Here is a 23525-nt window from a genome sequence, read left to right as displayed (position 1 = left end):
GTGGCCGTGCCCCACCGCGTGCCGGTGTCCGCTGGGTCTGTCCGTGCCCGCGTGGGCGGCTGTCTGTGGCAGGGCGCCCCGGGCCGGCGAGGGGGTGCGCGCCCTGGCGGGAGCCGAGGTGCTCGCCCTCCGAGCGGGCGGAGCGCCACGTGCCGAGCCCCGGCGCGTCGCTCTAGGGCGGAGCCAGCCCGGGGCCCCGAGCCCCAGGCCGAGCCCAGGCGGGGCCCGCCCCCGACCCCGCCCCCAGCCCGAGCCCGAGCCCGCGCCGCCCGCGGAGTCCCGGAGCCCGAGCCCGGCGGCGGAGCCGAGACGGCGGCGGCGCCCGCGGGATGCGGGGAGCGCGACCCCGGGGCCGCTGAGCCTGCGCCCGGTGCCCCGAGCCCCGCGCCGAGCCGAGTCCGCGCCGAGCAGCAGCCACCCATCCCGGGGCCCGCCGGGGGGCCAGCAGGTGAGCGAGCGCCCCGCGCCCGGCAGCGCCGGCCCGGCCCCGGCGCCCTTCGCCCGCCGCCGCCCAACTTTCCTCCCCGAGGGTCGGAGCCTCCGGCCCCCGCGCGCTCCCTGCCCGGCCCGGGGCCGCCCGCGCGGCAGCTCCCTCCACCGTCACAGCCCCTCGGGGAGGGAAGCGGGGAAGAGGGGGCGCCGGCCAGCCTGGCCGGAGGGGACCCCCGGGGGGAGGGCGCCGCGGAGCGCCGCGCGCCCCCTCCCCTCCGCTCCCCTCCCCTCGCCTTCCGGGTTTCCCGGCGCGCTGTCGAGGGCCCGGGAGGAGGAGCCGCGGCCCCGGCTTCCCCGCGGACCCAGGCGCAGGCTCCGGGAAGGCACGAGATTGGCACCCGGATTCCCGAGGCCGGAGACCCCAAGGTCAGAGCGGCGACTTGACGCGCAATGAGTGTGGTTCCCGAAAGCCGGGGAGCCGACCGAGCAGGGCTGGAAATGGGGGAGGGGACCAAGCGCCCCCTTTCTCTGGGCCGCGCGGAGCCGTGCCCCCCGGGGAGTCCTCTCTGGGGTGAGGTCCCTGCCCGTCCTGACCAGGGACAGATCTCCGTGCGTCCTGACGGGGGAGAGATATCTATGTGTGTGTCCTGTCTCTGCATGCGCCGGCCAGGGAGAGATCTCTGTGCGCTCTGACGCCCTAACGGGGAGGCATCTGGTCTCTGTGCGCCCTGGAGGCGGAGAGATGTGCGTGCGCTCTCACCGGGGGAGATCTCCGTGCGCTGGGACTAGGCGCGTTCCCTGCCCTCCCGGCTCTGGCCCGGGCAGGTCCACGTGCCCTGACGGGACGGGGCTCTTGTCCTCTGCGTTATTTGACAGTCTTGGGTGGCGCCTTGGGAGGAAGCGGAGGTGCCTTGCCTTGTGGGGGCTGGAGGTATGGAGAGTAGTAGTGTGGGGGGGTGCTGGGGACAAGGCCCTGGCCCAAGGCCCTGGCGCTAGGCCCATCTGCGTTGAAACACCTGTTGGAGGACAGCGCAGAGCCCAATCGGGAAGCCAAGGCTGAGGTTGTGGCAGGAGTCCATCTTCTCTCCTTCATGCCTTGAGACCAGCTCTGAGTGGCGGGATCAGTCATCTCCTGTTGGGGTCCTGGGATGGCACCCCCTTCCCCCAGCTGTCTCCTCACCTCCTGCTGAGAGCCCCCAAGCCTCAGTGAGCCTAGCCAGCACCGTGCAGACAGGCACATCATATGACCCCACCATGCCACAGCACCTCAGCTCTTTCCTCCATTCTCACCATCCAGAGGGACCTTGCGCGTCAGGGGAAGGGCCACCATGGCCCAAGCCCTTGCTGCTACCTTCAATTCTATCTCCTTGCCCTCAATTCCTCCCAGTTAGAATTAGGCAAGTGCACATGAGTGGGGGGTAATGGAACTGGACGCTGGAATGACGGTGGCACAGGCCAGCAGCTCAAGCCAAGCTGCAATTACAGGAGTGTGGGGAAGGGAGGGTCAGGGGACAGCCAGAGTGCGGAACACAGATTTTATGCTAGAATTTCCAGCCCCGCACTGAAATGAGCTTTATAGAACTTTTAATCTAACTTTATCACCACTGCATTGTGCAGGGGGAAATTGAGGCTGAGAGTGGGTCAAGGACTTACACAAGGTCACCTGGAGAATCAGTGGATTTGGGGCACCACTCAGGGTGAAGATTCCTTGAGATCAACTTCCTGGGGCCAGATTGACCTAGGACTGACCAAGGAGGATCTGAACCAAAGGGGAACTGGCCCTAGGATGCCAAGAACCAGCGGTCAGCCCAGCTGTGGCATGGGCAGCCGCCATGCCTCTGGGGTGCTTAGCCCAGCATCTGTGTGGTGATCGAAGGTCCTCTGGAAAAATTCCAGGATTGACTCACTCAGCATGAAGACTGACCTCAGAGGAGTGGTAGGAAGCACCGAAGACAGCTGCGAGTCAGGGAGCAGGGGAGACTGGTATCCAGGCAGTCCAAGAAGGGAGTCCTGGGGGCAGCCTGGGACAGTGGTCAATGGCTTTCTCTATTCTGTTCATAGGAGGCTAATTCCTGCTGACCCTTGGGAAGGTTACTGGAAAGGTGTGCAGTGATAGAAGTGTGTCCCCGTGGCCCATTCAAAAGAGGAGTGATTATCTTTGGCCAAGAGAGTCAAGGGTATCTATCTAACAAATATAACCTTTCACTGGGTTTTGAGGGATGAATAGGAGTTTTCCTGGTGGCAAAGGTACAGTACAGCCATCGAGACTAGCATGTGCCAGCAGTACACAGAGATGTGCAACAGCACAGTCGTTAGGTCCCGTGGTTTGAGGGAGAGAAGAACAGAAGCTTTAAAGCCAAGGTCACAATCCCAGGGGCCTTTGTGAGCTCTGCTCAGGAATTGGGAATTTATCCTCAGTAATGGTACTAAAAATAGCTAACATTTACTGAGTGCTGCTTGCCGGCCAGGCGGAACAGTAAGCACTTTATATGGCTCATCTCAGTAAATCTTTGCGTCAACCCTGGAGGTAGGGACCATAATAATGACCATTTTGCAGGTGATAAAACTGAAGGCCCAGAAAGCTTAAGTAACTTGTTGTTCACTGTCACAGATCTCTAAGTAGCAGGAGTTTGAGCCCAGGTGTCAATATATCTGCTCTGCGCTATCCTATCTCTCCAGTGCAGACCAGAGGTGCCACCGAAAGTCTTACAATTGAAGCAGAGGGACAGGCAGGTTACCACAGGTGATAGAACCTGTGGTGTTCCAACTGCCTTCTCTGTTAAGGGATATGCCACTCTCTCATCCCTTAGATTGCTCCTTAAGTGAGGTTCGCCACCGCCGTATCACACTGTGATAGGGGGCATGGGCAAGTGAGGTCGGGGTTGACAAGCTTGATGACAAACAAAGGGAAGTGATGGATGCTTCCAGGGAGGGATGCTGACATCCAGTGTCAGTCGGAGGGAAGGGTCCTGTGTTCAGGAAGGAGACCTGGGCAGGAGGTGGAAACTTGGAATCATTCACAGAGGCTGGTCTTTGGAGCCATGGCAATGAATGAGATTGTCCAGCAAGAGTGCTGGTCAGTGGTTCTCAACCCTGGTGACATTAGCATCACTTGGAAAGCTTAAACAAACCAACCAACAAACAAACCCATGCCTAGGCTCCACCCCAGAGATCCTAATTAATCTGACCCAGGTGAAGCTTGGGCATCAGCAGCTTTGAAAGCACCCAGGTGGCCCAGCCAGTGTGGCTCATGGAACTAGGATCCAGGAGATCACAATTCAATTCCTGGTCAGGGCACATGCCCGGGTTACATGCTAGATCCCCAGTAGGGGCCATGCAGGAGGCAGCCGATCAATGGCTCTCTCATCATTGATGTCTCTCCCTCTCCCTTCCTCTCTCTGAAATCAGTAAAGACATATTTTGAAAGAAAGAAAGAAAGAGAGAGAGAGAGAGAAAGCAGGCCCTCAGGCGATCCTAATGTAGTGAAAAGGGTGAGAGAGAAGAGGATGAGGCCCAGAGCCCTCGGGCACTCTAACCGTTGGGCCAGAAGTCGGCCAGGAGGCTGGGCAGGAGCAGTCAGCAAGGTGGGCAGAGAGCCAGGAGTGGAGGTGTCACAGAAAGCAAGGAGGGGAGGGTACACGTCCGAGAGGAAGGGAGTCTCCTGTCTCTTTCTGCTGAGAGAGTTCAGAAGGTGCGTTACGTGAAGTCCATGGATAGATTAAGAGAGAGAAAAAAAGGAATGCATAATTTAAAAAAGAATGTCCATTAGATTGAGCAACAGTGAGGGTACTGGTGACTTTGACAACAGAAATTTTCCTCTTAACACCCACAGAATGTAGTGCCAGGCACAAACAGGTTGTTGAATGAATGAATGAATGAATGAATGGGTGAGAATGGAAGTCAGGTTTGGAGAGGGTTGAGGAGTGAGCGGGAGGTGAGGACGTGGAGACAGCATGTGCAGACAGCTCTTTCAAGGAGTTTGATGGTTTAAGAGGGAGGAGAGATATAGAGGGGAGCTGGCAGGGGGTGGGGTCAAGGGAGGTTGTAGGGAGAGTCTGGAGTGGACACAGAGGACGTGGGTGTCCATGCAGTGCATCCATGTGCGGGCGCTTACGGGGAAAATGCCTTTTCCGCACAGCGAGGGATTGGAGGTCTGTGGGTTAAAATTGTGCCCATGGGCTCTCGGTGCTCTGGTTTGTCCGGTGGGTCAGCCAGGAAGGCCCGGGTGAAATGACCCTTGCCATGAATCTCTGAGAGGGAGGTTCTGATGGCAGGAGCTGTGATTCCTGCTGGAGGCGGGGCAGCAGGAGGAAGGAGATCTTGCTCTGAGGAGAGGAAAGAGTTCCAGAAAGCAATGCTGGGGGACAAGATGAGGTCGTCTAGAGCAGGTATCCAGGAGGAGAGGGGCTGGGGTCAAAGTCCTGTGGCTAAATCCACAGAGGCAGAGAGAGGAAAAGGTGAAGCCAGAGGGCAGCCTGTGGACAGAGGCTGGCACTGCAGGGACCCGAGCAGTCACAGAGGTGGCTGGGCTGCAGGGTGAGCCTGGGGCTGCATGCCCACTGCCTTCTGCCAGCCCAGACTGGCCTGAGGCGGAGATCTGAGGCAGAGTTCAGCCTGGGAAGGTGGGGAGAGCCTGGATAGGACATTCAGCACCTACTCTGTGCCATGGGAGATTCTAGAAGGTTTACAGTTCAGCTACAATAACTGTTATCGTGACTTCTGTATACTATTGGGAAAAGACAGACTGGATACTACTAAACAAATAGATAGAACATAATTTTAGATAGTGGCCAGTGTGACAAAGGAAATAGAACGGGAGGACGTGTTGGAGAGATGAGAGTCGCTCTAGACTGGCTGGCCAGAGGAGACCGAACTGAGACCCAGATAACAAAAAAGAGCCCATCCTGAAGGGGCCCAGGAAAGAATATCTTGTAAAGAGAGAACTGTAAGTGCAAAGGCCCTGGGGCAGGGACAAGTTTCTGAGGCAGGGTTGGCTGCTGTAGCTGGAGCAGAGGAAATGGGGTATGAATGGAGAGGTTCCTTGCGTTTGTTTCCACCCCCACCCTCTTGGTCATCTGCCCCTTCAGACTGCCCCTCTGGTTATGCACACCACTCGACTCAGGCTGGCAGCGATTCCTGGGGATGAGACTATATTTAGATACAACTCTCCTCTCTGTGGGCCTAGAACATACCGTGTCTTTCTAAGATGATCAATATGGAATGGGTGCTATTTATAGAGACCCTATGTCAATTTCTGGGACCTGAGACCCTCAGATGGGGGAGGGACCCTGCTTTGCAGGGGGCAGGCACGAAGGCTGGCACAACGCTGGCACAACATTGGAGCCATCTGACTCATGGACTCTTTGAAACTTGTGTCACCTCCCCTGCCTGCTGGACCACCCTCACCCCATCCCTGCAGAGGCACAGCCCTGGCCTGGGGAGGTGGATGCCCATAGCCTCCCCACCTCCAACTTTATTTCCTGGAGGGGTATACAGTGTGCCCCAAGCCCAGCATTAAAATTTAGTTGTGAATGTTGAAGCCAGAGTCCAATGGGACACTTTATCAATCTCTCTTGTTCATTCTTCCCTCTGTTTACTACTCTGGGTAGGCAGAAAAAGATACAGAGGACCCTCAGGGCCTCTCAGATTCTCCCCATGGGCCAGAGAGATATCTGCCCAGAACAGAGAAAATGCAAGATTGGAGCCAAGAGCTCAGCTCCTTGCTGGGAGGTTAGTGTGGCCCAGAGCAGCCAGGGGAGGCTGCCTGGAGGAGGTGGGATTGGAGCCCAGCCATGGAAGATGCACATAATTTGGAAAGGTGAAAGGGATCAGATCGTGTTTGCCATCCTGTCGTGGGAAGTGAATGTTTCTGCTTTGAGGCTAGACTTCTCTCTCTCTCTCTCCTCTTCAGTTTCTTCTCCTGATTAAATCCCTCAGGGAGGCAGTGGAAAGTTGAGTCCCCACAGGAGTAATAACCCAGTGGAAGGACGGAGCTACTCTCATGGTATTCGTGTGGACCCAGGGAAGGTCTCTCACCCACTTGGAGATCCCACTAGTGTCCTCTCCAAGGGCTTTCGATCCCCTCTTACAACCCTGGGAAGCCGAGGACCAGTGCTGGCCACCCCACAGGCTCAAGGTCACACAGGGATGCAGGCGGCCCTAAGCCCAGGGCCATGCTGCCTGGCCCCACCCAGGTCTTGCCCAGGCAGTCCTCATGCTTTCTGGGAATGGATTTTGAACAGTAGAAAGGCTCTTCCTGGCATTGGGAGGGTAGTAAATGCCTTTCTGGCGGGTATCGATTCCTCGAAGGCCTATTTGAAGGAAGGACCTGGCTCAAGAGGCAGTTTTCAGAGGGACAGCAGGTCAGGGAGGAATAATGTGGCTGCAGGCACCAAACCAGTTCTCAGGCTACATCCGGGCCAGGCTGGGAGGTGCCCTAAACCATCTAAGATGGGAGGGGGAAAATCAGACAGTGGGAGGGACCAGCCCAGCTCAATCAATACCTCCTGCATGGCCATCAAAGCCCCAGCCTCATTGCCCTGGGCCAATAGCTGGAAGTTGGTCCAAACAAGCCCCTCAGAGCCCAGGTACCCACCCTCTGCTCTGCCCAGCACTGTTGCCTGCCTCTGGGCCCATTCCTGGGAAGATCCCAGTCCTGAGTCCATTCCCTGCTGGGCCCAGGCCCACCCAAGGGACACCTAGCTGGTGTGGGGGTGCAGAGAGGCCGAGGGACAGTGGCCTGTGCCACACCCAGAATTGAGTGGAAGGCGGCACAGGACCCACTGATGTCGGGTCAGACACAGCACAGACTGTCAGTGAAATAAAGCAGCAGCTAGTTGCTAGCAAAATTGGAAACCCAGGGAAAGCCTTCACTCACTTGCTGGGCCTGCGTGCCTATTAGATGTATAATTGCTGAGCTTCTGTTTCAGGAAATGTCTGAGGGAAGGAGAGAAAAAACTCCCGGAGAATCCCCTGGGGCTGATCATGCTGAGAGATAGCTGGACTCTGGGTCCCTTCCAGCCCTCAGCTCTATGATTGAATTAAGGACTTGGCCCCAGATGGGTCACTTGTGTTCACACAGTGAACTTAGATGGCACTCTCTAACAAACACAAAGCAAAATTCTCAAAGGCATTACATTGAACAAGAATAGTTGGCACACATGAACCCATACACATGATCCCATGTATGAGAAGTTCTAGAACGGGCAAAACTAGCCTATGGTGATAGAAGCCAGAAGAGTTGATTGGAAAGGGACAGCAGGGAACTTTCTGGGATGATGGAAATGTTTACTATCTTAATGGGGCAGTAGTTACATAGGTATACACGTTTGTTAAAACTCACCCAACTATGCCCTGGCCAGTGTGGCTTGGTTGGTTGGGTGTCACCCTGTGCACCAAAAGGTAGCTGGTTTGATTCCTGGTCAGGACACACGCCTGGGTTGCAGGCTCAATCCCGGGTAGGGGGAGTGCAGTAGGCAGCCCATCAATGTTTTTGCTTTCGTGTCAGTGTTTCTCTTTTTCTCTCCCTCTCCATTCCTCTCTAAAAATCAATAAAAATATATGTTTTAAAAACTCACCCAACTGTACACCTAAAATCTATGCATTTTCTAGTGTATATATTATACCCCAATTTTAAAAAGTATTAAGGAAAAGGGGTGCATATTTGGTTGTCCTGTGTCATGAACACTTGTGGCATAGATTTTGTGTATTGGTGGATTGGCTTCTCTCCCTCTGGGGGCAAAGAAGTGTAGGCCTGTCAGGTTTCTCTGGGAATATTTCTCCCTCTCTTGGTGCACACAGTAGGTGCCCCATAAACACCTCGGTTGCCATGGCATCAGCGCACAGTTCCCCTGTGAAGTCTTTTTTCAGCCCAGCTATTGAAAAAGTGAGTTGGAAGAAACTGGGCTAGAAAGAGACTTAGGATGCTGATTGCTGTCCCTTGGGCACCCGTGTGCCAGGAAGGGCATTTCCTGGGCCGTAGGTGGGCACCTTTCTGGCCCCATTGTGTGTACCGTATGGGTTTAGATGGCCCAGGGTCTGGAGTAGAAGTGCCCCTGGGTGACTGGGCCAGCTCTGTAACTTTTGGGAGTAGTACAGTGGTCCCTCTTATCCATGGTTGCACTTTCTACGGTTTCAGTTACCTGTGGTCAAACACAGTCTGAAAATATTAAATGGAAAGTTCCAGAAATAAACAATCTGTAAGTTTTAACTTGTGCACCAAAATGCTTAGTGTGATGAAATCTCAAGCCGTCCCGCTCTGTCCTACCAGGAACGTGAGTCAGCCCACGTTCTGTGTCAGCATCTCCTACCCACCCCTTCGCTATCAGATCGGTTATCAGAGCAAGATAGACCACATTCACATAACTTTTATTACAGTATATTGTTGTAATTGTTCTAGTTTGTTATTAGTTATTGTTGTTAAGCTGTTACTGTGACTAATTTATAAATTAAACTTTATCATAGGTGTATATGTATAGGAATAAACACAGTATATACAGGGTCAGGTACTATCTGAGGTTTCAGGCACTCACTGAGGGTCTTGGAATGTATCTCCCTCCAATAAGGGAAGGTCATCCGGGTCCACACCCTGGAGACCCAGCGCCCACGGGCAGTGTTGGGTCTTCACCGACAGCTTGACAGCTTGGTGCCACTCAGCATAACATCCGACATCCCCTATGCATGAAGCAGGAAAGGGGGTGACAGGAAGACTTGAGCTTGGGGAGGAGGGGTGCCGTATGCCCTCTGGAGGCCTGGCACCAAAACAGGGGTGAACACTTGGTGAGATGAATGAGCTGCTTCCAAGCCCCCACCCCTGTCCTTACTGTGGAAAGGGGGGGGGGCGTGGAAAAGCAGGAGTCTTGGGCTGAATCCAGGGCTCAGGCCAAAGGTGCCCACCCCTCAATTTCCATTCTGGGGTGGGGGGCTTGGTTTCAGGGACCCCGGTTCATCCCTGCCTGGGAATCGCTTGGGCAGAGCAAGCAGGTGGAGCTTTCTGTCAGCTGCATCTCCCTGGGCTTGAGCCTGAGTGTTGGAATACATGAGATGCAAATGTATGCAAATGAGGGCATCCCCGGCTTTGTGGGGTGGGCGTGAACCTCCGGCAGGGATGGGGGTGATTCTGCAGGACTTCTCCAGTTGTTGGGGGTGGGGGTGGGGGTGGGGACGAGGGGAGGAAAGCCTCCTCAGGATCTCCCACTTCACCAGGACCTGGCAACGGACTGCACAGGGTTAACGCCTGTGCCGCCTCAAAGGAGGGGAGCTGCGGGGAGCTGGTTAGCCGAGGCTCCGCACAAGGACGTGCCTTTGATCTGGGAGCAAGGACCTGAATGCACAGGCCACGAGCACCAGCTGGCACCCCCGCCGAGCCTTTGTCCAAGCTGTTACCCCGAGAGAGCCTGGACTGTGCAGATAATTGCCGGGGCAGGAGGGATGATCTGAAACTTGCAGTCAACCTCGACCCCTTCCCCCACCCCCGCCATCCCAACCTGTGCCACGAGCCTGCACAGCCACCCACAGCGACTGCAAAAAACCAGGGTGGCCACTTTCTAGTCTGCTGAGGACAAGTCTCCTTCGGTCCATCCCCCGCCCCTCCTTCCCCTGCATTTCCCTGTTCCTCCCCTCCCCCTCCAGCAGGCTAGCCGGCCACCCAGCCCCAAAGCAGGGGGAGTTCTGTAAGGGTTTAGGAAGAGCCTGGTGGCTGGAACTCGATGGCAGCGCCATCCAGTAGAGATTATAACTCCAGCTACCGATGCAAGTTGCACATGCAATTTTTAATTTTCGGTAGCCATATTTTACCAAGTAAAAAGATCCTGATGAAATTAATTTTAACATCTTTTCTTTAATCCAGGATATCCAAAATATTACCAATTTAAGTTGTAGTCAATATTTAAAAATTATTAAGGAAATAGTTGACATCCTTTATCATACTAAGCCTTCAAAGTCCCTGTGGATTTCCAGCCACACATCTGGGTTGTCTCTAGCCACATTCCAAGTGCTCACAGCTACACATAGACAGGGCAGCTCTACGGTGCCTGAGCTGGAGAGAAAACCTGCTGGGGAATCAGTTTTTCCAGGGAAATTGCTGACTGGATGCGGGCAGAAATCAGCCACGTCTCCCTAGGAGCATCTACCCACTCGTGGGTATGGCCAGGATGCATAGAGGGAGTACCAGCCTTAGAGGAGGTCCACAGGGCTGCCCCATAGCTTTGAGCAGGGATCTCAGGTACACTTTGTCCGGGTGGGCAGGCCACAGGTAAGCTGTGACCCTTCTCCCCACTCTGTGTGCCCTCCAAGGCAGGAGGCAGCGTAGTGAGTGGTTAATCTCTCAGGCCTTGCTTACCGAACCCTTAAGCATCAAATCTGTAAAACAGGGATAGTAGCACCCCTCCTTCATAGGATTGTTGCAGGGGTAAACTAAGCTGATCCACACTTAGTGCAGTCCCTGCTGGAATGACCCACCCCCCTGCTCATGGTTGAGAAAACTGAGGTGCAGAAAGGAGGGCAAGGAGGCCATGACATAATCCAAGGTCACGGTGTGGGTTAGTAGCTGGGCAACAGGAAGGTTAATCTGGCATTCATTCATTCATTCATTCATTCATTCACCAGACACCCCTCTGGGCTAGACCATGCTTGAGGAGCTCAAGGCACAGCCAAGGGGAGAGGCAGGTGTGGAAGTAAATCACTGTCCCCTGTGATGGAGCTTGTATGTATGGGAATGCAGGTGTGCCAGGGACACAGAGAAGGGAGGAGCCAGCCAGGCAGAGAGGGCAGCAAGGAACGCTTTTCAAAGAAGGGTTCTCTGAGCTGGTTCTCTTAGGAGAAAAATGACAATAACTACAATAATGATAGCAAGTGACATTCATTGAGCACTTCCCATGTGCCCAGCATGTGCAAGTACTAATACGCGTATGCCTCAAAACAACCCTGAGAAATAAGGTCTGTTACTAATCCCATTTACAGATGAGAAAGCTGAGGTAGAGAAACATCAATTAACTTGCCCAAGAACACATAGCAAGTAAGTGGCCAGGAACCAGATATGCAGGCCATCTTGCTTCCAAACCACAGATCTAACCGTTTCCCTAATCCCACATAGGAACAGGAATCTTCCAAACCAGGGAGCTGTGTGGAGGGGGGGTAAGAGGGGAGCAGAGATGGACACAGGCTGGGTTCTGTGGCCCAGGGTATTTCCTCATTGTGAGTCTCAGCAAGACTGAGTGGAAATTTCCTTATAAGCCATTGCGGAGTCTCTTGGCTGATGACTTGGGATCCATCACCTTGGGAAGAAAAGTAGTCTATGATGTCATTTGCAGTACCCTCTACACAGTGGGGGCTGATTAAATGTTTAATGAATCATTCAATTAATAAGATGAATCCACAAGTTGAGATGTTAATTGGTTTTAACGTGTTCTCGAGGAAGACATGAAGTTGCTCCTGGTGCCCTCACAGTCACCTGTGGGGGGTGAGCCCTGCCTTAAGGGCACCCACACCCTCTCCCTGAAGGTGAAGTGGAAGGCAGTGCCACAGGGCCAGGCGCGGGTGGAATGCATCCCCAGCGTAGTGGGTGCTCCAGCCAGAGGTCACCCCGGACTTCAGGGCAGGAGAAGGGCATGCCACAGAGGAAGCCAGCTGAGATTTTCTAGGAAGCCTGCCGAGATTTTCTAGGAAGCCTGGGAACCACTTCCACAGGGCGCTTTGCATAAATTTACATGGCAGAGAATATTCTTTGCATGTTGTGTTCCCAAGGCTGACTCCAAGCGACCAAAATGACGGACGTGACTCAGGACACAGGCCTGTACCTGCTTTGGGGATGGGCAGGGGAGTGGGCAGGAAGGGGCTGCAGGGAGGGGTTAGGCTGGAGTCAGGTTCCTCCTCACGCCTAGGATGACCCGGTATCCTGGTGTGTCCAAGACTGAAGGGTGTCTCGGGAGGCAGGAATTTTAGTGCTAAAGCCAGGGAAGTCCTGAGCGTCACTTCACCTGGACAGTACCCACCGCTGTACAGGCTCCCGTGTTGCCTGTCAGGGCATTGGAACCACCATTGATTGAGCACCAGCTGTGTGCCCTGTGTGTTCAGGAAGAGACAGAAAGAGGAGACAGCACAGGGGGTCCATTTTCAGATGTGAACAGTCAATATTCAACCCCCATAGCATCTCTGCCCGGATGTGAATACCTATACATTCAGGCCAGTGACTCAGAGGAGGGGTGGGGAGGGGTGGGGCAGCCCTGTCCTAAGAAGAGTCTTCCAGGTGATTTGGGGGGCCCAGGCTTGGACTGTCAGAGAGCAGCAGAGGCCAGGAAGGGGTCGAGGGCTGCAGGCGGGATCTGCATGGTCCCAGATGGGACAGGGAGGTCTGTCCCCAGGCAGTGGCACTGGGGATGGAGGCCATGATGTTTGTGAGGGTGGGGGTTGTAGCCCGGGTCAGAGGGAAGGATGTCAGGAGGAACCAGTTAGAAGAGGAGAGTTCACAGTTTGCTTCTGTTAATTCTTGGGAGCCAGCAGAACTTGGGGAGAGATGTACCCGCCAACCAGAAGCTGATGAACTTGGGACAGGATGGAGTAGGAGGTCCCCAGAGCTTGAGTGAAGCTGACAGGACAGGGACGACTGGCCCAGGAAGACTTCCAGGTCAGCTGGAAGAAGCTGTCTGAGCCTGGGGAGGAGCTGCAGGGTCATTGCTGATGGAGAAGCTGTCCTAGGCTGGGGAAGAGTGTCACGGAGTGCTGGCATCTGGAAGAGTAGCTGTAGTCTTTGGATCAAATCAGGTCCACGCTCCCCTGCGTGTTGGAGCAAGAGAGGCCCCCTGGTCTTCCCTAACTGGGGGTTGGTCCTCCCTGGAAAGCTGGGGATGTGACCTCTTAGACCTAAGAGGTATGGCTGCACCTGAGCCTAGAGCATCCTTAGACCACCCCCGACCTCTTGTTACTGTGGCATCACCGGAAACCTGGCAGCCAGGGCTCAGCCAGTCTCAGCCACAGCAGGGCGTGGGCCCTGAGCTGCTGAAGGAAGGGCAGGGCCTGAGCCAGGTGCAGGAACAAGGGAGATAATGGATCCTGCCCGCCCACCCTGAGCCGCCTGCGGGGCCCAGAGACAAAGGACACCCTGGGCTGGTTTACTTTGGAACCCAAGGCTGCCTGGCTGCTGGGGAGCAGGGAACTTCATCTGGAATCTGGTTTCAGAAACCACTCAACCCCAAGGGTGCTCTGCTGCGGCCAGCTGGGACAAGGCCCTTCTGAAGACCCAATGCCCCATCCTCAGGGCCTCTTTATTAATATATCAAATAATAAGATCAGGGGGCAGGCCTGATGAGTACTGTAATTTTGAAGTATCGATGAGCATTAGTGATATTCCAGATGCCTGCAGTACCTGTAATGGAACAGGGACATAGCCACAGTCCTATTGGCCACGGGGACGGCTAAACACCTCCATTTTGCTGCATACATTCATAGTGGGAGGAAATACAAAATTTCAGGGAGAGGTTAATGAGAACAAGATGCAATTTCCCCCTGAATTCTTTCCCCATCCCTCCGAGAGGTCCGTTAGGAGCCCCTGAACTACGTAGATAAGCTAATCTGTGCTGTTAGCAGTCAGGAGAGTATCGCCCTTGGTGAAGGAGGCTAGTGATTGGAGGGCACCCCAGTCTGAGGGGCTGGGAGCAATTTGTTTCTTGGCCTGATGCTAGTTACCAGACGTGTTCAGTTTGTGGAAGTTCATCCACCTGTACACTTAGGATCCGTGGACAAATCTGTGTGAATAGTTTATTTGGATACAGATTTAAGAACACCTTTTACTGCCCTGGCCGGGTGGCTCAGTTGGTTGGAGCATCGCCCCAGACACCAGAAAGGTTGTGGGTTTGATCGCCGGCCGGGGTATATACAGGAGGCAACCCAACACTGTTTTTCTCTAACATCGATGTGTGTGTGTCTCTTTCTCCCTTCCTCTCTCTCTAACAAAATAGAAAATAAAAAAGCAGATATCCTCCAGTGAGGCTTAAAAACAAAACAAAACACCTTTACTAGAACAGATGTATATGCAGGTGTGAGTTTGCACACACACACACACACACACACGTGTGTACTGGTGAGCATCTGCAGGTCCATGGCACACGTGCCTCTCCAGAACGGTGGCGGGCATGTGGACACAGATGGATACAGTGAGACAGAGGCAGAAGCACTATTTTTATGAAATAATTTCAAGCAAAGAGGAGCTTCCTGATTTCCAGGCCTAGTGATCGCTCACGATGGAGAGGACTGCCCCGCATCCAGGCCGGCGTGGTTTTAAAATCAAAAGGATAATGACTTCATAGTTTTCGTAAAAATAATACACAATCATCATAAATAATTCAAGCGCTGGAGAAAAGTGCAAAGAAGGAAGTTTAAAATCACCCAGATTCCCACACGCAAAGAAACAAAATCACCATTCCCGTTTGGTGATGGGCATTACACGTGCCTCTCCTCGTTCGAAGGGGGAAGGTAGACAGAGACGTGCTTTCATCAAAGGGAAACCTACTCCCTCTCCTGCTATTTTTAACGAAGATGTTTATTTAATTTGACTTGAGTGAACCGGGAGAACATGAGACTGAGGATAGGCTGGTTCTTAACACGGAGGTTCTGGGACCTTAAGGTCCTCCTTGACCTGCCCTCACGTATTCCGGGCCGCGCGGCCCAGGGACAGGCGCCCTGTGCGGCCTGCCTGTGTTGTGTTTGCTCGCTGCTTACCCGCCACCTGGCCAGGTGCCTACTTTACAGCCATCCATCGTGCTTGGGCGAGGCTCCTTCGAGGGCTGCACGCAGGGCCGAGCTCGTTGGGGTTGTTGGGGACATGTTTCGCAGGAGTAGGATCAAGGCAGAGCCGGCCCTTGGCTGACAGAAAGGATTCTGTCCTGGCAGAGATCTCCAACAGGTGTCCACGCTGCCCTCTCGAGCTGGTGCCTGGCCATTCCCGGGTTTGATGTAATTAGCGACATGGCTTCCCGGTGGTGTCCTAGTCAGGAGCCGTGCCGGCCACATCCTGTTTTGGTGGGACAGTCAGGAGTACATTCCTCGGTCGCTGTGTCATGGGCAGAGCATGTTCACACCAGGTCCTGGATCATTTGAGGCCACCAGGGGCCACATTCTCCCAGTTTGGCATCACACGCTGGGCGACCTGGTGGATGAGTGGTCACTGTTTTCTAGTTCTTCTGTCCCTTGGGATCAGTCCTTTGTTAAGACTGGGGAGGAGGGGTGCCAGTGGAGGCCTGAGGCCCCTGAGATCAGCATTTCCCAGCTTCCCTGGGGATTTCATTGAGATCCTCTCAGCAGGGCTCCTCGACAGCTGTGTACACCCGGGTGCCAACATCTGGATGACAACTCCAAAGTTGTTACTCAGCTATTTCCAGGAGCCCACAGGATTTGCCTGGATCTCTTTTGGCAGACACAGATGCCCTTGTCTATTGCCAGATGTTGGCACCTCCAGGCCCCACGTGAAGTCCGGGCCCCCTCCGCCAGGCAGGCCCATGGCGCTGTGGGGAGACCAGACACCCTGTTACCCCACCATACTGGCTGGGGATCTGCCTGGAAAAGAAATGCAGAGCGCAGGCTTTGGCCCAGGAGGCATCTGATTACCCTCATAGGGTCCCAGGGTTTCCTATAAAAGGGACAAGCTTGGGAGGAAGGGCTGCACTGGGCGCCTTCTAATGCCCTTCCCCCTCGCTGTGTATTCTTTGTAACTCAGTCCATCATTCATTTGTTCAGGACCAGCCCTTCCAGAGAGCTGAGATAAAAGATGACAGAACCCGCCCCTGCCCCATGGTGTGTCCCTCTCAATTCACAGTGTGTCACACAGTTGTGAGGAGTGTCTCAAAGTGTGTTTGGTGAAGGAGCCAACAGATGCCAGTGTTTCCTCTTGTGTTGAGTGGGGCAGAATGAAGGATCTCCAATGACATCATCACTCTTGCCCACTTGCATTCAGACATGCTCCTTGGGATGGACAAGGGAGAAGTAACCCTCTTGCGGGTCCCCTTGCACAGCCCATGGCCTACAGCCTGGAGGGCTCTGGGTGTGCCCAGGCCGGCATCCACCAGGTGTGCCTGTGGAGAGAGGTGGGGACCTGTGGTGTGGGAGCATCTTTGCAAACCACACCCTCCCTTCGCTGGGAGAGCGGCCACTCCCCAGCAGTCCTGGCCACCCTGCCCTCTGGCCCTGGGTATAGCATCAGGCCTGGTGTCTGTGTCTTCCAGCTTCCCCACAGGCAGCTCGAGGACAGCCTGGGCCCCAGAAGCAGAATGAGAAGATGGCAGACTTCCTGTTACCTCGGGGCACCAGCAGCTTCCACAGGTTCACCCGGGAGTCCCTGGCAGCCATCGAGAAGCGCATGGCAGAGAAGCAGGCCCGAGGCTCAGCCACCTTGCAGGAGAACCACGACGGGCTGCCCGAGGAGGAGGCTCTCCGGCCCCAGCTGGACCTGCAGGCCTCCAAAAAGCTGCCGGATCTCTATGGCAACCCACCCCGAGAGCTCCTCGGGGAGCCCCTGGAGGACTTGGACCCCTTCTATAGCACCCAAAAGGTGACTGCACCCACCCCCTGCCCACGCTTCCACACAGCTTCCCTGTGGGTGTAGCAGTTGGGAGAGGGCCTTGCCCCCACTTGGGGCTCCGTGTGGGGCGGGCTTCTCTGGGCTTTGGGGGAGTGAGTCATGGGTGATCTATATTCCAATCACCTTTATCTTGGAGCTCCAGAATAAAAGGCCGGAAATATGCAGCCTGAGATTGTTTGGTGCAAGGAGGAAGAGAGGGCCGCCACAATAACATCCAGCCTCATGGTGGGGTTCCTGCTTTGGGAATTGTCTGGGGTTAGATTTCACCTCTGGAGCTCTGCACCCCATCCCCGTGGCATGTGGGAGTTGAGTTGGGGCCCCCAGAGTACAGCATATGACCCCCTCTGCTAACTAGGGACAGCAGGCAGCCCACATAGCCTGCCTCAGAGAGTTTGCTGGGCCTTGGCTGGGCCTGGGTGGCTGAGACCAGGGGCCTCAGCAGCAGCTCCCTAGGCCTGAGGGCTGGCAATGGGACCAAGCCGGGTGCGGGAAATCTGAGAGAGGTGAAGAGGGGCTTGTTTGGCCTTTGTCCCTCCAGAGTGGAGGAAGAGGAAGTGGCTTTTGTCAGGGTGAGTCAGGCTCCCTCCCCGTATGGATTTCTATCTAGAAGATAAATTCCGCCATCCAGGTCCCCTGCCTGACCTCACCTTTCAGGACTGGATGCCCAGCCCTGCACCCAGCCAGTCCACGGGTACACAGGGCTCCTGCAGAGGCTTGGTCCCCAACTCTGCTGCCCACACTTCAGGCCTCACTGCTCGAGGGAAGTGGGTATGAATGTGGGAGACTACTTTTCCCAGAAGGCTGGGGCCCCAAGACAGGGGCTGCTCACATTAGTCAGCAGCAGGGCCGAGGAAGCAGTGAGCCCAGACGGGATCTGTGTTCACAGGGCAGGTGTGAGTCCGTGGCAGGTGTAAGTGCTGTGTGTATGTGTCCCTGGGCGCCTTACTGTGCTGAGGCTGCATTTAGGAGACTAGGGGACTGAGGGTGGATGTGGTTCGAGATTCCCTCCACGCGTGAATGCTCGTGTGAGTGGTGAGGGTGAAGACAAAGCCACCTAGTCTGTATGCACAGGTGGGAGAGGAGACCTTGAACCTGGTCCTGCGTCCCCCTGGTTCAAGTGACTCAGGTGGGGTTAAGGCCAGTGGCTGGGGGCCACAGTTGGGGTCAGAGTTAGGCTGGAAGTTGGGATTAGTCAGGGTGGGTGGGCTTAGGTCATGGTTGGTCAGCGCTGGAAGAAAGATTTAGGGTTGGGGTTAAGACCACGGCTGGTGGCAAGTCAAGGTTCCAGTGGCGAGTCCAAGTGGTGATTAGGTTGGAGTTAGCTGGGACCAGGAGGCATGGCAAGGGGACGCAATGGAGAGTGAGTTCACGGCTGGACTGAGCTTTTGGGGGCTGGTGGCAGTTGAGCCTGGAAGGAGTCAGGGACACTCTCTTCTGTCCCCGTGACCGGGAATACTTGAACTGTGGCCCGGGTATGATTCTAGTCTCTAACCTCTGTCTCTCCTTTCTGGCCCCTGGCCGCACTGCCCGCAGCCCCATAGGGTAACACAGGCACCACAGCAGCACTTTCGGTCCCGATATATCTGGTCACCTTGTCTCCCCAGCCCAGGTTAAAAAGAACCTTGTCTCACCAGCAGCAACAGCCTTAGAGAAGCGAGGCCCTAGAGCTGTGCCACCTCAGCTGTGCCAGCCGCACAGCCGGGCCCGGGGCAGGGGCTGCTGTCCCCCGGGGCTGGCCCAAACACCCACTTGATGTGCCTGGGGCTCGGCCTCAGCACTCAGGCCCCACCATGCTGTGTAGACAGTGTCTGCTGGAAGCTTGGGGAAGGGTTTACCTTGGCTGCTCTGGATCCCTCTGGGGGAGACTTTGTGTTGCCGGGGTGGGGCTGACATCTATCTGTCCTGGGCTCCTGGGGACAGGGTCCCCGGGAGCTGCCCTCTGCTGGGCTGGTGGCTGCCCATTCCTCACCCCTGCCTCTCACCCCTTAGTCTTCACTCCCCCGTGGGCCTGGTGGGGAAGCCACACCAGGCGGGGAGGGCAGAAGGGAGAAGGGAAAGGAGGGAACATCAATGGGGTCCTGGCCTCCGCAGGGACAGCAGCTCAGCGAGGATCATGAGAGACCCCTTCTTGTTGGGACAGTAATTTTGAAAGTAAACTAAATCCCACCTACCCTTGACATTCTCCCAAACTTGACCTCACCCCATTCCAGCCATGGTGACCCAGTGAGGGTCCACTGACCTGCTCAATATGTTGCTCCCCACAACCCTCACCCCTCCCTCAGGCCCTCTCTCCTTCCCATCCCACCCCTTATCCAGGGCTTTAGTGTTTTGAGCCAACAGCTGCCCCCCAAACCTGTCTCCACAAGGGCCCAGGGACTGCCACCCCGACCTAAAGCAGCTCTCTGTCCACAGACCTTCATCGTGCTGAACAAAGGCAAGACCATCTTCCGGTTCAGTGCCACCAACGCCTTGTATGTTCTCAGCCCCTTCCACCCCATCCGGAGAGCGGCCGTGAAGATCCTGGTTCATTCATATCCTTTACGGGCCGTCCCTGCCGTGCGTGCCCTCTGGGCTCCATGTGGGGGGTGCACAGGGTGCTTCAGGCTGAGGGTAGTGCCAGTTCTTGGCCAAACAAACAGCACAGTCACCAACCCAGGAGCTGGGTGGACGTGTCGACTCTCAGACCCGACCCCAGACTTGCCAGTCAGCACCTGCGTTTTAACAAGGTCCCAGTGGATTCTTGGGCACATGAGTTTGGAAAACCCTGCTGTGTTTCTTCAGGAGAGAAACGTCCTAGAAGCTAAGCTACTAAGCATCCCAGAAGAAGTGAGGCCTGTCAGTGTCCCCTGGCTCTGATAATAGTTCCAGGTGTCCCCTCCCACTGCACCGTCTCAGCCCCACATCTCCCCACCCACTTGCTGGCACCTCAAGCAGGTTCCAGGGCTCAGCCAAGGAAAAACCACTTCCCAATAAAGAGGCCTCTGCTTTATTTGCACGTGGGCATCTTTCGAGGGAGGCAATGCTTGCTTTTTGATTAGGTGTTGACAAAATGTTTGCAGTTTGAGTATCTCAAAGAACTCTAGTTAGCATTCAATTATATAAACCACAGCCTAAAAAAGCTGCAGGCTGCAGAGGAGAGCTGTGGAGTGTGGCCCTGTCATAAGGGACATGTACTGGTCTTTGGACCACCCATGGGACGGGGTGCCAGTACCCAGTCACAGCTGTTCTCCAGACTTCAGAAGAGGGGCCCACAGACAGAGCCTCTGGGAGAGGGCGGGGCTGGCTGCAGAGCCACAGGCGTCCGTGTTTTACCAGGATGGCCTGGGCAGCCTTCCTTTGACTGGCAGCTGGCTCTGCCCTTAATGGAATCCATGCTGCTGGGCCCAGCAGTGTGATTAGTTGTGGGTGTGGTGGGCTGTCCCAGTGGAGCTCCCGAAGGTCCCACTCAGTTCCCCACTCTGGGTGGTCAAGGCAGAGACCTCACCCATTAACCTCTGGGCGGGCAGGAAGCTCAGAAAAAACAGCTGCCCAGTGAGGGACAAAGTAACCAAGGCCCATGCTGACAGCTCAGGGGTTTTCCTGCCCAGGCAGGGGTGAGGATTGCTCCTTCCTTGCCCCACTTTCTGTCCCCCTGGGCCCCATGCCCTATCCTCATCCCAGGGTTAACTGGAGGGGCTCCCTGCTGAGTTGGCTCTCTGCATACAGATTCTCTCTCCCCTCCTCCCCTCGTCCCTGCATTTCTCGTGAGGTTGCTGAGACACATGTAAGTCCAGGGAAAATCCCACACTCGGGCTGTGATGGTGGCCTCAGCAGGGTGGGCAGACACATCCGTGGGGCGGGGCCGTATTCAGGGGGCAGCCTGCCGTTCACAGCTGCATCTGACTTTGTGAGGCAAGAGCAGTTCTAGATTTCATTTTCAGCCATTCTTCCACTGGTCCCAAGCCCCCTGTAGATGCCAGGGACTTTGCTGGGCACCCTGGGGGCATTAAGCTGAATAAGACCCTCAGGAATGTTATCGTCTCCTAAGAGTGATAAGACTGCTACAGGAACAGCCGTCATTCCTGCAGGTGTGTGGGCACAGCCTGGTGAGAACAGTGGGGCAGGCGGCGGGAAGAGGGAAGACCAACCTCCTTGCTTGCTCTGAGCCTGACTGCTGCCTCACTCCAAGGGCGTGGCCTTGCTGACAGCCTGCTCAGCTCCCCCCTCCCCGGGGCTTTCCTCCTGGTATCTAACCAACCCAGCACTGCTTGGCAGCCACAGCAGCCCCCAGAGATGCAGCAGCAGCCCCAGGGTTCCTGCACGGCCCTGGGGGGGGGGGGGGCATGAGGCCCGGGAGGCAGGTTGGCCAGAGAGGCAGTGGGGGCACTGGAGGTCCCAGCCTGGCCAGAAGTTTCCATTGGACAGTAGTTCTGAAGCTATGAGGTTCTGGTGCCACCCAGCAGGACTGGCCCTGAGAGCTCTGAGCCAACCTGTATCTCTCAGGACAGTTGCCCCAGGGAAGTGGCTCAGCATGGGAGAGGCCCTGTGCTGGGCTCCTAGCCGCTGCCTTGGGATGGATGGCAGGTACTGCAGGCCCTCAACAGCGCCCCTTGGTGGGCTCGGGCCACTGGCGGAGAGGGAGGGGCCTAGATCCATGGGGTTTAGGAGCAGCCCCTGTGCCCTGAGCCTTGCCATTCAAAGTGTGGTACACAGGATCACTAGGATCTTGTAGGAATCCCCGAATCTCGGGCCTAACCTGTGTTTTAGCACGGTCTCCAGGATTCCTGAACACACTGCCCCAGGCAGTTGTTTCCAAATGTCAGTCTGTGAGCGCCACCTCCGTCTCACCTGGAAAGTTTATTAAAATTGCTGATTCCTAGCCTTTCCAGACCACAATCCCCAGTGTGAGGCCTAGGAATCTATGGCTTTTCCACACATTTTTTTTAGTCAAGATATAATTCACATAAAAGTCATCACCCCAAACAGAAACCCCCTGCCTATTAGCAGTCACTATGCCTTTCTTTCTTAAATATATTTTATTGATTTCAGAGAGAGAAAGGGAGAGGGAGAGAGGGCTAGAAACATCAATGATGAGAGAGAGTCATTGATCTGCTGCCTCCTACACGCCCCCTAACGGGGATCGAGCCCGCAACCCAGGCATGTGCCCTGACCGGGAATTGAACCATGACCTCCTGGTTCATAGGTCAACGCTCAACCACTGAGCCACTCCAGCTGGGCATACCTTTCTAATGCACACAGATCTCATGTTTTGAATTGTGAACTTTCTCTCTGCTTACATTTTTTTTATTATGGTAAAAAAACATATAAAATGTACATCTTCACCATTTTTAAGTGTACAGAACAGTAATGTTACCTGTATGCACATTGCTGTGTAATCTCTAGAACTTTTTCATCTTGCAAAACTGAAACTCTATTCCCATAGTTGGCTTACATCTTTACGTCCACTCAAACATCTACGTCTTCACTGTGCAGAGGTCTGCGCCAGGCCCTTTGGAAAGGGCAGGAGGGAAACAGACAGATTTAAAAGGGGGCAGGAATGCAGCCCTCACTCTCAAGAAAGAAACCTGCTCGCTTGCACAACCTAGGCGTTCACAGTGGCACATGAGCGAGCGCACACTGATTCAGTTCGCCCTCGCTCTGTGCTCCATGCTGGCAGTGCAGCCCTGGGAAGGTGCCTAAAAAGTAAATATGGGCATGTTGAATTCTTTTCCCCCATGTATTTCTGTCAAAATACCGCAAGATGTGTTCCTGCAGAAACCAACCAAACTCCAGATTCTGCCGCAGTCACATTGAGAGTCCTCATGTTCACACCAAGATGCATTTTGCTTTCCTGGGTGCACAGGATCTGTTCACAAAATCCTCCCACGTTTCTCTAGCAGATTCAAATGGGCAATCAAACCGCATGTTTGTGTGTGTGTTTGTGTGTGTTCATTTAATAGCAAAAATCTATGAAAATACCCCCACCGTTCATTCTCTTCCCTTTGGGAGTTTTTTGACGCCTTAGGATCTGAAGATCAGCAGCCCGAGTTTCAGGCATTCCCCACAACCCATGCAGGCAGTCCTTGCTGGCATTTTAATCATGAGGCTGGGAGTGGGTGTTTGGGGACAATGACATGACAGGATGGAAGATGTTCAGCTGAGCTCGGGCCCAGAGAGCTGGCCTTTGCTTCTGCCCACACATGGGACAAGCTCAGTCATCGACCTGAAAGGACCAGGCAGTGCAAACAGGTGTGCCCTGGCCAAGCGTGCACCTGACTCATCTCTGGTATTGGCTCTGTGCTAGACTCCAAGGGGCACCTGGGAATGCTTTGGGCAAAGTCCCCTGGCCAAGAGGCTAGTCTAGGTAGGAAGAGATCACACACGCACACATTTACACATACACACGAGTGACAGAGAATAGTGGAAGGGTCATCCTCAAGGCCCGGAGAGCCAGGCAGGGTTTTGAGTAGTCAAGTGGCAGAGACTAGAGTCTGCTGCACCCCCAGCCATTGCTGTGTCTGGAAAAGCCAAAACCCAGACAGGCAGC

General features: G+C 55.0%; 1 pseudogene across 1 annotated transcript; it reads left to right on the top strand.

Annotated features, from left to right (window-relative positions):
• The first annotated feature begins 379 nt into the window (after positions 1-379).
• On the top strand, positions 380-21025 carry LOC308567588 (sodium channel protein type 5 subunit alpha pseudogene; annotated as a pseudogene). The gene is made up of 4 exons (XR_014000656.1): positions 380-448; positions 16644-16969; positions 19412-19555; positions 20942-21025. The product of XR_014000656.1 is annotated as a sodium channel protein type 5 subunit alpha pseudogene (transcript).
• The last annotated feature ends 2500 nt before the right edge of the window (positions 21026-23525 follow it).

This window comes from Miniopterus schreibersii (genome assembly GCF_964146895.1).
Source record: "Miniopterus schreibersii genome assembly, chromosome: 15".
Taxonomy (NCBI): domain Eukaryota; kingdom Metazoa; phylum Chordata; class Mammalia; order Chiroptera; family Miniopteridae; genus Miniopterus; species Miniopterus schreibersii.
Note: the sequence above shows the minus strand (reverse complement) of the source record. Positions and strands in the feature narration are given on the sequence as shown.